The following is a 14,295-nucleotide window of genomic DNA, read 5'->3' as shown; positions in this document are numbered from 1 at the left end:
TAATTCAACATCCCTTCATGTTAAAAAGTCTCAAGAACTAGGTATCAAAGGAACATACTTCAAAATAATAAGAGCCATCTATGACAAACCCACAACAAACATCATACTGAATGGGCAAAAGCTAGAAGCATTCCCCTTGAAACCTGGCACAGGACAAAGATGCCGTCTCTGACCACTGCTATTCAACATAGTATTGGAAGGTCCTAACCAGAACAATCGGAAGAGAAAGAAATAAAGGGCATCCAAATAGAAGGAGAAGTCAAACTATCTCTGCAGAAGATATGATTCTATATCTAGAAAACTCCGTAGTCTCGGCCCAAAAGCTCCTTCAGCTGATAAACAACTTCAACAAAGTTGCAGGATACCAAATCAATGTACAAGAATTACTAGTATTCCTATACACCAACATCAACCAAAACTTAGAGTCAAATAAGAAAGGCAATCCTATTCACAATTGCCACACGCAAAAAATAAGATACCAAGTCTATAGCTAAGCAGGGAGGTAAAAGATCTCTACAATGAGAATTACGAAACACTGCTCAAAGAAATCAGAGAAGAAACAAACAAATGTAAAAACATCTCATGCTCATGGATAGAAAGAAGCTGTATCTCTAAAATGGCCATACTGCCCAAAGGAATTTACAGATTCATTGTTATTTCTATCAAACTACCAATGTCATCCTTCACAGAATTAAACAAAATTATTAAAAAATTATATAGAACCAAAGAAAGAGTCCTAATAGCCAAGGCAATCCTAGGCAAAAAGAACAAAGCAAGAGGCATCATGTTAGCTGACTTCAAACTATTCTAAAAGGCTATGGTGACCAAAACAGCATGGTACTGGTACAAAAGTAGGCAAATAGACCAATGGAACAGAATAGAGAGCCCAGAAATAAGGCTGTACATCTATGCCCATCTGATTTTCGACAAAGCTGATAAAAACAAGCAAGGGGGAAAATACTCCCCTTTCAATAAATGATGCTGGGTTAACTGGCTAGCCAAATGGGGAAGATTGAAGCTGCACCCCTTCCTTACACCACATAAAAATCAATTCAAAATAAATTAAAGACTTAAATGTAAAACCCAAAACTATAAAAACCCTGGAAGACAACCTAGGCAACACCATCCTGGACCTAGGAATGGACGAAGATTTCATGACAAAGACACCAAAAGCAGTTGCAACACAAGCAAAAATTGATAAGTGGGATCTAATTAAGCTAAAGGGCTTCTGCACAACAAAAGAAACTATCAACAGAGTAAACAGACAACCTACAGAATGGGAGAAAATATTTGTAAACTATGCATCTGACAAAGGTCTAATATCCAGGATCTGTAAGGAACTTAAATAAATTTATAAGAGAAAAACAAACAACCCTATTACAAGCTGGTCAAAGGATTTGACCAGACACTTTTAAAAAGAAGACATACATGTGGCCAACAAGCATATGAAAAATAGCTCGACATTACTAATTATTAGAGAAATGCAAATGAAAACCACAATTAGATACCATGTCATACCAGTCAGAATGGCTAGTATTAAAAAGTCAAAAAATAATAGATGCTGGTGAGGTTGTGGAGAGAAGGGAACACTTTATTACACTGTTGGTGGGAGTGTAAGTTAGTTCAACCATTGTAGAAAGCAGTATGGCAATTTCTCAAAGAGCTAAAAGCAGAACTATCATTTGACCCATTAATCTCATTACTGGGTATATACCCAGAGAAAGGTAAATCATTCTACCATAAAGACACATGCACACAAATGTTCATTGTCTCACTGTTCACAATAGCAAATACATGGAATAAATCTAAGTGCCTATCAATGACAGAGTGGATAAAGAAAATGTCGTACATATATGCCAGGGAATATTACACAGCCATAAAAAGGAACGAGATCATGTCTTTTGTGGGAACATGGATGGAGCTAAAGGATGTCATCCTTAGCAAACTAACATAGAAACAGAAAACCAAATACCACATGTTTTCATTTACAGGTGGGAGCTAAATGATAAACACTTATGAACACACAGAAGGAAACAACAGATACTGGGGTCTGTTTGAAGGGGGAGGGTAAGAAGAGGAAGAGGAGCAGAAAAGATAACTATTGGGTACTAAGCCTAATGCCTAGGTGATGTAATAATATGTACAACAAACTGCTATGACACGTGTTTATGTAACAAACCTTCACATGTACTCCAAACCTAAAGTAAAAATTAAAAAAATTAAAATTTATGAAAAAAATAAGTGACATCCAAAACTTCCTAACCCATGTCACTGCTTTATTTTTATATTTTCTTCATTCTTTCATTCATAAGTTCCATGAGAGCAGGGCTTTTTCTCTTTTGTTTTCTGCTATAGGAGCAGTAACTGCCTAGAACAATAAATGGTGATAGAGAACTAGCTCCTTGTTGAATAAACGAAAGAATATGTATTATCCCAAACTATATAATTTCTTGGTGTCAGTAACACCGGGAATGGGCGCTGACCAAGTGGTCTACATTCAGAATGTGCAGAGCTATCTTCACTGGTGACCTGCTTGCTTTGTGGATGCCAAAGAAAGTGAACAGCTATATGGGTTCTGCCACCTGGACAACTCTAGAGGTGAGTGGTAGAGGGTTAGGAACAGCAATGAGGAGCTGTGGGTGGCTATTTGTTGGGTTTCTAGCTTCAGGACGAGTTCTATGAGTTTCCCAAGCCCTCATGATTTAAAACTATGAAGCATGAAGGGGCTGGGGTGAACACACATCGTGTTGCTGCTCAGTACTCACTATCCTAAGTTCTGAAGGATCCATTTTGCCTTCATTCTATGTGTTTCAAGTAAAATGTGTACTGAAGAAAATGCCACCTGTTTTTATAAATACTGTGAACTAAGAATGATTTTATATCTTTAAGTGGCTTCAACAAAAATCAAAATAATAATATCTCATGTGAAAATTATATAAAATTCAAATTTCAGTGCCGATAAAGCTTTATTATAACTTAGTCATGCTCACTCATTGATGCATGACTGCTTTTGCTCTACACTGTTAGAAGTGAGTAGTTGTGGGACAGAGACCATGTGGCCTGCAAAGTCATAAATATTTCCCATCTGGCCCTCAATGGCAAAAGTTTGCTAGCCTCCACCCTAGACTATCACTATGTAATTAGAGTCCTATGATCACAGTGAGTGGTTCAGCACAAGACCCAGGTTTAAACATCTGGTCTTTGAACTACTGGAGAAGTTAGCTGTAGCTAGCTAGCTAGCTCTTCTGCTGCCTCAGGTGAGAAACTGAGGATATCAGGAAGCCTCATCAGGCAGCCCCTAAGGATGAGGTCTTAATCAAGCTTCTCTGAAACCATTCCAACTCTGGAATTTTAAGCTATGCCAATCAATACATTTTTTTAAATCTTAAATTAGCTAGCATTTTAAGATCTTTGTTTCTTACAGCCAAAGAAATTTAACTGACAAAGTCATTTGGAAGAAATCCTACTCCAGGTATATAGGGAACAGCATTAATGAGTTCCCACGATCATTGCCTTATGGTGACAACAGCAATTGCCTGGCAGAAGACAGGAAATCTGTCTTAATAGTGCCTTCTAGGACCCACATTTGTCCTGTTCTGGGAGAAATCCTAGAGGATCAGGAATACAGAAGATGTGATTAGTGTTTAGGACCTTCACTTAGCAGCACACATCTGTGTCTTACCTAGGCATAAATACTGGGAGAATTCAGGACTTATGATTTTTATATCCTTTTATTGGAATTACCCATATAATATATGATTTATTGCCTATAGACTCTTCTCAATTTCTGTGTACACAATCGCAGCACTACTGTATTTTTTAATTCAAATGAAATACATGAAGGTGTTCAGGGAGAAGTAATAGAAAAGTTTAGTAATGAATAATGTTTCATTTTTTGTCTGAATTATATTTTCAGATCATCAGTCATTATCAAATATAGATTCATAATCAAATAATACAAATACATATAATATTTTGATTATAATATTTTTAGAAACAGAAATTTCTTTTCCCTCCTACTGATTAATCTCACTCCCTGCCGTTTAAGCTGCAAAACTGCTTTCCACTCAGTATCTCAGGGAAAGGATATGACATGGTAGATAACAGAAAAAAATGGTAAAACAACCCCCCTGTACCCCCCACATTCAGGAAACATCCTGGGAAAAAGCTCATATTTTTAGGACAATAGAGAGTCTCTGGGTAGAGCCAAATTATTTAAGAAAAATGTCAAGTGTAACTGTTGCTTTCACCTTCTGAAGAGGAAAAAATTCCCCAGAGTTTATATAGGAAAGGAAGGGGAAAGAGAGAACAGGGAGAATGTGATGGCAGTGCATTTGGATGGGTTTAGGAGAGGGGGCCTCAGTTCCATCAAGGACCTCAGAGCCCCTGGAGCCTTCTCCCTAGGGTTCTGTGGGGCCAAGGAGAGGTGTCCCCTCAATCCCACCCAGATTCCTGCTGGATCAGCCCTAGAAAGAAGCTTCCTGGGGCTGCTCCCCCTTCTCCTTAAATGTGGCTGCACTATGGAGAGTGGGTCCCGAGGCAGGTGGCAAGGGCAGCAAGAATGAGGGGCAACAGTCGTGCAGGCATGTGGAGGGGGCACAGGCTTCAGCCTGTGGGCCTCTGTTCCTATCCTTCCCTCTGTCATTCCCTGTGACCAATGGGCGGAGGGCCCATTCTTGGCAGAAACCCAGGGAAGTGGCAAAATTCCCAGATAGTGTTGTGAGAGCAGTAGAATGTTCACAACCTCCTACCCCTGCCTTAGCATCAGGATTTGACAGAAAAATTAGATTAAGCCAAATAAAAATATTTCTCACCCACTTGCATTCATGGATGGAGATTGATGATCTTCTAGGTCAGATACATTCATTTCCATTAGTGTGGAAAATCAAGAGTTGACTGCACTCCTCAGTTCTTCCAAGTGTGACAGTTAAATTTTGGCTGCACACCAGCAGCCAATGGCATGCAAGTGTTAGAGCAGGTTATCTGCATTTCATGTGCCGGATTTTGCTTCACTGCAATGCACTATTGTTCATTTTGAAGAACTGCCTTTTCTTCATTTGATTATGAAGCCCATTCTTCACTGAGAAAGGGTGAATTCACTGGGTTTCATTAGGGAGCTCTTGAAGCTCAGGGAGGGCAATTTTCATACTAAGTTCATTTTCTTTAACATATAACCAGTGAAATAATAGAACAAAAATACATTTATCTTTTATAATTGTTTTCCTCCTGTAATACATAACAGATTTTATGGAAATATTAATATAACAGCTATGCTGCATGATTTCCCCTCAGCCAAACGAAGAACAAGACTATTAATCTAGTCTATTTATTTATAAAATCCCCTGGATATTTCTGATACTGCTTTTTCCCGTTATTCACTTGGTGGAAAAAGCAAGGTGGGGAAATAGAGTGAACTATGGTGACAGCTTTTTGATGGCAATACAGAATGAGGTCCTTGATATTATTATGGCCCAAGGGGAAGTGTGAGTACTATATTCATCAGCAGTTCTCAATCAGAGGCTCTTTTGCACATTAGGGGATATCTGGGAATTTCTGGAGGTATTTTTGATTGTCAAAACTGGTGAGGTGGGTAAGGGGGAAGGTATGCTACTGACATCTAGTGGGGAGAAGGATGAAGCTAAACATACTACAATGCAGAAGATAGCCCCAGCCCCTGGCAAAGAGTTATCTGGCCCAAAATATAAATAATAATTCCAAGGTTGAGAGAGAGACTCTGATATAAAGTAATCAGGAAAGGAAGCAAGGTCTGAGTATGTTAGTAAGATAGGCATGGTTTTTGCAGACTGAGAGGAGTCATATGGGCATTTGCTGAAAAAGGGGGAAAGAAGGAGATACCTGAGGAGTTGGAGAATTCTTTTATACTATATAAGGCATATTTTAAAGGGCCACCATCTTTAGGGGGTAAGTTGTTACCAACTTTTTAAGGAGAGGATAAAATTCTGTGAAATCAATGTTATGGTTATTAAAAGCACAAAAGGACCATCATTATGTTTCATGATTTGTCTTGCTAATTTCACATAGTATGTTTATGTCCTGAGTGGAGACAAATGTGTAAACAAAAATAGGAAGATGAGAAAGCATGGTATATTTCTACCTGGCTAGATTGTATAGCCCAGTGAATGTCTAGGGAAAGGGTGGTCCAGGAGCCAGGTGAGAGAGATTTTGAATGAAAAGTTACAGAATTTGAATCCATTCACTAGAAATGGAGGCAGGTGTATTATACGGTTCTCCAGCTAAACAGAATCAATAGGGTATGTATGTGGTGGGGTGTATAGGAGGGAGGGAGGGAAGGAAGGAGGGAGGAACAGAGGGAGAGAGAGAGAGTTAGTTTTCAATTGAGGGAGGTGGCAAGTCCTAGATTTGTATGACAGGCAAGCTGGAGATTCAGGTAAGAGTTGATGTTGCAATCTTGAGTCCGAAGTCTGGAAACTCAGGCAGAAATTCTGCATCTGGAGGCAGAATTCTTTCTTAGGGCAGTGGGAGGCAATCTATTCTATACCTCTCACCTAGCTTCTGGTGGTTTGCTGATCATTTTTGGCATTCCTTGTAGAAACAAAACATCACTCTTATCTCTGCCTTCATCTCATATGATGCTTTATCTCTGTGATTATGTATACATTTCGCCATTTTTTTTCTATAGACACCAGTAATATTGGATTAGAGCTCACCCCAATGACCTAATATTAGCCAACTGCAGCTCCTACAGCCCTATTTCCAAATAAGGTTGCATTCTGAAATACTGGGGGTAAGGACTTCAACATATGAATATGTTAGACGCACACAATTTCACCTGTAATGGGGTTTACACAGAGCAGTGACATTTTCTGAATTGTTCTGTACTGGCAACATTGCACAGTTTTCTTCCTTCTCAGGGACATTAGTTGTAAGAAAATGCTATAGTGAAGGCAAATGGGACAGAATCTTAAAACACTTATGAAAATTTATTCTTGTTCTAAAGATAACATAAATGTAAAAGACACTAACATATTGTAAAACAGAAAGCAAAATAGTTATTATACTTCTCATAGAAATAACCCAATTTATCAGTAATAGGTATGTCTGTATTTAAATATCTAACAGGACCATTTTTTAAAGCTATATGGATCTCGCTATGTTGCCCAAGCTAGAGTGTAGTGGCTATTCACAGGTGTAATCATAGTTCACTGCAGCCTTGAACTCCTGGTCTCAAACAATCCTCCCACCTGAGCCTCTCAGCCTCATGCGTAGCTGGGACTACAGGTGCAAGCCGCTGAGCCCAGCTATGGAATATCTATTTTTAATAAAAATGTGAATCATACCATACATACTGTTCTGCAATTATCCCCTCTTTTCCTTCTTTCTTTTTTTTTTAAACCTCAAAGTACATTTTGGACATCTTTTCATGTCAGAACATAAAGACCTACTAATTCTTTTTTATTTCCTGCCTAACATTTCATTGAATGAATGTGCTATATCTGTTTAACCAATCACTTATTGAGTGCCATTTGGGTTATTTCTAAATTTTTACTTTTACAAGAAATATTACAGTGAATGTCATTGATCATAAATATTTGTACACTTGGGCAAGTATTCTTTTTGCTGAGTATATTTTTAGGGATAGAATTGTTGAGCCAAAAGTTGTGATCATTTTAAACTATAACAGATATTTCAAAATGCAAAAATGCTGCATTGAATTTTTTTTCTCCTACTAAAAATATGTGAATTAGATTAGTAACCCCTACATAGAAAGAAGTAAATAGACCATACTGGTATTGTACTTAATGACACTATGGCAGCACAATATTTTCTATAATAATCAAAGAAGAGTTACCATTGCTTTATTAATATACACTTATTTGTCCTCCATTGAGCTCTTGTCAGTAAATCTTAGCTTATTGCTAAGATTTGGGACTTCTTCCACATGGAATTTGTTTATGATTAAATGCTAATCACATTGTTACCAAAGTGTTCAGCTTTATTCATTATTTGTTTGATGTTTGCCATTAAAATTATAGCCCGTACAGCCCATCCTTTTAGTTTCAACTTCTAAAAATGAATAGAAATACATGTTAAAAATGTAATGTTTGATTACTATTTAACATACTAAAAAATATGATGCAAAGTGTCAATGCTTAGAACTAGAAAACCCAAATAGCTTTAAGTTTGGGGGGAGGTTTTCTTTTCACCCTGATGACGTGTGGGTCTCTATGTCAAATGTGGATTCTTTCCTGTGTTCTGTTTGCTAGAACCAAGAGTCATGTAATATTGAGGAGTTCAGATCACGGAGAAGGTCTGGCTAGGACTGGTACCCCCCAAACACTGTTATCTCCAATCACAATTCTGGAAAACAGTTTGATATAAGAACATCAATGAAATGTTTATGTATTACACCAGTAGAGTGGAGCTCAGCCATAAAGACACCAAGCCTGGCGAGACTTGGAAATCCTGGGCTTAGGCAGTTGGTTTCTGGGATCTGTTAAGAAGATGCAGAGTGCCAGCCACAGAGCTGAGTCTCTGTTGTAGAATAGTGGAGGAGGAATAGAAGAGCCACTTGGTGTTATTGTTGTAGGAGGCACATTACACATCAGAAACGTTCCAACAGAGGCCGAGCTAACAAACTGGAGACCATGGAATGTAGGTAGTCTCTGGAGATTTCACAGCCAATGTCTGACTTTTCTAATTTACTTTTCAAGCCAAAGTAATTGATGTCATTGTTTTTCCCCACAATATTCTTTTCTGTACCAACCTAGAGATAATATACAGCACTTCCTAAAACAATCCTATTGCCTTCTTGATTTTCTTACAAATTGTTGACACCCATTCTACAAGTTTTGATGATGACAAGGTCTTTAGCTTATCAGAAGGTGGCCATGGAAGATGCTCAGTCAACGAGTAGAATTCGTATTTCTTGCTGAAGTGACTTTGAAATGGCTGTTGAGGGAAATGTGAAGAGATTGTAGTCATGCAGTCATGTCACCAGAAATGACAACCAAATTTATCTGCAGCTGTTGTCGGATACAATCAATAACAAGTCTCAATTTCAAATATATTAAAATGTGAATCTTAGAATTGAATGGATTATTAAAATATGAATCTTAGAACTCAGTGAAATATAATCATGTGCAAAAATTTTAAATATAACTTTAAAAAAAAAAAAACTATGGATCTCACTATGTTGCCCAGGCTAGAGTGCAGTGGCTATTCACAGGTGCAATCATAGTTCACTGCAGCCATTAAGTGTCTTCATTAATTATTTATTTTCATCATTCAGCAAATATTCACTGAACATCTTTATGTACAAGACCCTGTGGTAAAACTGGCCACCAATTTTTATTTGTTACTTATGTCTTTCTCTAGGTTTCTTAATTAGCTTAGCTGTAGTTTATGAAATGTATTTTTTATTCCAAAGACTAAAATCTTCTGTTTTTCTATTAGTTCTGCTATTTTCTATTTCATTATTTTTTGTTTTAATTCGTTTCCTTTTGTTTGTGTTTTTTCAACTTTTTAATTTAAATATCTTATGAACTTATTTGTAATCTTAATTTTACATATATATATGTATGTATGTATGTATGTATGTAAATACATACATTTCTCTCTGCTCTAACCATATCCTATTATTTCTATTATGTGGTATTTGAACTATTGGTATTTCCTAGTTGTCTAACTATTTTGATTTGGAGTTTTTCCTTTGATGCGAAAGTTGTGTGAGAGAGAAATTGAAACTTACACATAGCAGTGTATTTTGCTTTTCTAATTTTGTGATTAATTTATATATTTAGTGTAGAAGGTGTTATCTACATCATTTTTAGTTTCAGGAATTTATTAGTTTTTGTGGCTTAATATATGGTCAATTTTGAATATGTTTAATGTGTACTTGAAAAGTGCATTGAGTTGGATTTAAATTAATGTATATAGTTTATTTTCTTTTCTTTTCTTTTCTTTTCTTTTTTGAGACAGAGTCTTGCTCTGTTGCCATGCTGGAGTGCAATGGCGCGATCTCGGCTCACTGCAACCTCTGACTCCCTGGTTCAAGGGAGTGTCCTGCCTCAGCCTCCCGAGTAGCTAGGGTTACAGGCATGTGCCACCACACCCAGCTAATTTTTGTATTTTTAGTAGATACAGGGTTTCTCCATGTTGACCAGGCTGGTCTCAATCTCCTGACCTCGTGATCTGCCCATGTCGGCCTCCCACAGTGCGTCAGCCACGGCGCCCGGCCATATATATCTTATTGATTAGGTCATTTGACTCATTATTTTTCCTTTTATTTAATCTGTATCATGAATTGATGGATTCATCTCCCATATATACTTGTGTTTCTGTGTTTATTTTTTGTATTTCTTGTTTCTATGAATTTTTAAAAAATTATTTGATGCACAAATACTCATAACTGTTAGATTTTTATTGTGGGTTGTAGGCATTGTCTCAAAGTGCCTCTCTTTGCCATATTTTGTGCTTTTTGAGTTGAATTCCACATTGTCTGATATCATTATCATGACCCTGCTTCATTTTACATTTGCCAGGTAGGTCTTTGTTGATTCTTTCATTTTCAACTTTCCCATCCTACTTTCCTTTGAACTTAGCTTTTCAGTAGACCATATTTTACCCTGTGATCTCTTTTTCTTTTTCTTTTATTATCTTTCTATTTATTTTTTCTAACAGCCTTTGGTTTCTAATAAGTATTTGTAATAGCATAACATAGCTACACAGAACATTATTTAGACTGTACATGAGATACTTGTTTTAAACATTTATCCATTCTCCCCCTGACTCCTCACTTTCCCTCACAGCCACCTTCCTATCTGGAGGAGTCATAGTCCTCTGTACATGGCATTGCCAATGGAGTCCACAGACCAACCTGTCACTGCCATGGCCACAGCAGCTCACGCTCAGTTCTGCATTCAGATGGATTCATGTTCACTGCCTCCTCTTTACCATAGCTTCTTCTTCCTTTCATTAAATGGTCAAAGTTTATTTCTTTAAGAAGTGTTCCTGGACCATAGTTCCTAAATTCATCTATGTTTGAAAATGTCTACTGTTTGTCTCTTTATGCCTAGAGAACACTTCAACTATAATACTCTTTGAAGTGCATAAGCATTTCTGAGGACTTGACAGAAAGTTGAAATTTATCTGATATTTTCCCCCTCATATATGACGAGATTCTTCCTTTATCTTTGAAATTTTATATCTTTACCAGAAAATACACATTACCAATTTGATCGCTTCATGAATTTTTGGTGAAACATCATGTGACATTTGAATTCATAGATTCAAGTATTTATTTCAAAAATTATTTTTAAGTTACATTTTCGAGTACCTTTCTGGGTCTTCTTGTTTTCTTTTTTAGGGACCTTAAAGAAGTGTATACTTCATTTCCCCTGTCTGTCTTCCACAGCTTCACTGTCCTCTCTAGTCCTTTTAAACTCTTTTGATTTGGCACAGTGTTCTCAAGCTTGTTCTTTGGGTCCTTGAATTCATTCTATCTGCCCTCCTCTCTGTGGTATCTAAATGTGACATTTATTTTTGTGATGGTCTTATTTTCACCTTCCATTTTCCCTCCAAGTAGTTCTAGCATTTACAGAGGCAGTTCTTTCATTAAGTTCTCTGATCCAGGAGGACAGTTCAAACTTTTCATCAGCTTCATGACAATACATTTGAAGTGTGTGTTGCGGGTTTGTATCTATTTTTGGAAGGGGTTGTATTACCTATTTTTAAGAGTATTTTTACTTTAAGCTCATGCTTTTTAAATAAAAAATGCCTGATATTTGAATGAGAGAAAGTCTTTTTCTCAGTTCTTAGTTGAGCTATAGACGAGTACTACTTTTACCTTAATCTGTCTCTAATATGATTATTTGCAATGGTTCAAATGCATTTTCAGCAGGAAAATTGTTTTTTGAATAAGTTCCAACTTGCTTTTCTTATTAAAAGAAGCCAGCTGGAACTTCGGTCTGTGTGCTTATTTTCTAATTTAATATCTTTTGCTTAAAATGGAGCTTTACTGCTTTCATTGGTTATAAAATTGAACCTCATGGGAAGTATAAACATAGAAGGCTTAAAGAAGTAAGTAAGAATCACCCATAATTTTTACCACTTAGAGATAATCACCATCATTTTGATGTATAGAAAACTGTAATTTTTAAAGTATTTAAATTTATGTGATATATATGTTTGTACATATAGTGTGTATATATATATACACAGATAAGATGGCAGATATTTGCATGTGTGTGTATACACACACAGATACATACATATATGTGTATTTAGTATATATACACATACAGGAAAAATGTGCTCATACTATACATACATAATAAAGTGATCTAACATTACTTTTCCCCTAAAAGTCAGACCTGATGTTCTCAAACCTTGCACTGAGGTGCCCTAGGGAACTAGAGCAAATTCATAGGGTAGGTGCCATGGAAATTGAAAAAAAATTTTTTTTCCTTATTTTTTCTAATTCTGACCCTGACCCTGACCCCAAACTGTAACCTTAACCCTAACCCTAACCCCTAGAATTTTTAAGTTAGTGAAAAAAATGTAGTGACATTATCTTTTAGATACTTTGTGAGTTACTAAATGGAAGCAGTTCACTTTATAGTTCTCTCTTTAGATTGAGCCTTGTACCATTCAATGATGTCATGTTTGCAAATCTGGGTTGATGCAATTAAGAGCAAGTAAATACCCTGTGAAAATTGCCTGGGAACAGGAAATGAGGGTGGCAGTATTCACTCTAAGTCCAAGGTTTAGGAAGTTGTGCGTTGCCTAACATCAAACAGATCCCTTTAATAAGTAATTTTTGTTATGAATGACATAAAATAATATTTCAATTTATGTGGTTTTTTTCAAGCATAGAAATCTGTGTACAACAAAACCATCAATCAAATGTTTGCTATAAGAAATATATTTTTAGACCCCCTAAGATCTTAAAACAGTTACTTCTCTTGCATCCTTTCTCAGGAACCTGTTGGAGAATGTACTCCTTGGAAATGAGGAAGACAGAGGATCGAGGGAACAGAAGGTTCACCATGGAGGAGCAGGAAAGGGAATTCCCAGTATGATGGCAAGTTGCTAAATTAAATGTTTTGCCCATTATTTTTTACTGGGCTGTTGGTCTTTTTTTTTTTCTCCCATTTATTTATTTTATTGCATTTTAGGTTTTGGGGTACATGTGAAGAACGTGCAAAATTGTTGCATAGGTACACACATGGCAGTGTGATTTGCTGCCTTCCTCCCCATCACCTACATCTGGCATTTCTCCCCTTGCTATCTCTCCCCAGCTCCCCACCCCCCACCGTCCCTCCCCTATTCCCCCCAACTGACCCCAGTGTGTAGTGCTCCCCTCCCTGTGTCCATGTGTTCTCATTGTTCAACACCCGCCTATGAGTGAGAACATGCGGTGTTTGATCTTCTGCTCTTCTGTCAGTTTGCTGAGAATGATGGTTTCCAGGTTCATCCATGTGCCTACAAAGGACCCAAACTCATCATTTTTGATGGATGCATAATATTCCATGGTGTATATTCTTATTGACTCGAGGAGCTCTTTATTATGGGACATAAACCTTTGTTGTGTTGCAGATGATTTCTCAAAATGTTTTGCCTTTTGATTTTATCTATAGTTTCTTTTTTCTTTGCTATATAGAAACTTAAAGTATTTATTTGATCAAATTGATTAATGTAAGGATAATTTTAACTCTCAGATCCTGTGACCTATTAAGTTAGATATTGTAAGTTACAGAAACTAAGCCAGTTGTCTGACTTCTTCCGACTTTAGATCTGTTATCTGTAAAACGATTAGTCTTCTGCTAGCTATTTGTGAAGTCGCTTCCAACTGTGAGTGTTGATCGGTATTGACTTGATGTGATGGGAAGCTTTTGACAACAAATTTAAATTACCTCCTGGAAAAATGCTAGAAACAATCAACAACAAGCATTTTAGATAAAACTATGAGATTAAGCATCATAAAGCCATAAAAAATACAGATTGAAGTGGCAGAAAAATTCAGTGACTACTGCTGAGAGACACAGAGAAAGGACACTTCCTCATTTGTCTGAGGCCTGGTGATTTGACAGCTATATGAACAGAAGGTAGAGCATCAACAGGCCTGGAAATGGCAAACTGGTCTCTACCAAGCTTCTCATTAGCAAAAAGGAAAGAGATGGGAGCTTGTTGAAACTCCCCCTGCAATGTGCTTTGGACACCAACATTTCTTATTGCATTTTTTTTTTTTTGTTGTTCTGTGAGTGACAACTCACTCACAAAAGAGAAAGGAGACCAGAGAGCTTTGAAACTCAC

General features: G+C 36.9%; 1 long non-coding RNA gene across 1 annotated transcript in view; it reads left to right on the top strand.

The window, feature by feature from the left end:
* LOC116549257 overlaps nucleotides 1-13,120 on the top strand; it is a 62,663-nt gene extending 49,543 nt beyond the window's left edge. The window contains exon 2 of the long non-coding RNA XR_004267776.1: nucleotides 12,961-13,120. This is a non-coding gene — a long non-coding RNA (uncharacterized LOC116549257). The remainder of the gene's footprint in view (nucleotides 1-12,960) is intronic.
* Nucleotides 13,121-14,295: the final 1,175 nt, after the last annotated feature.

The sequence above is a fragment of the Sapajus apella genome, unplaced genomic scaffold (genome assembly GCF_009761245.1).
Source record: "Sapajus apella isolate SASKATOON/1434 unplaced genomic scaffold, GSC_monkey_1.0 scaffold6, whole genome shotgun sequence".
In the NCBI taxonomy this organism is placed as follows: Eukaryota; Metazoa; Chordata; class Mammalia; order Primates; family Cebidae; genus Sapajus; species Sapajus apella.
The sequence above is the reverse complement of the archived record's forward strand: the minus strand, read 5'-3'. Positions and strand labels throughout refer to the sequence as shown.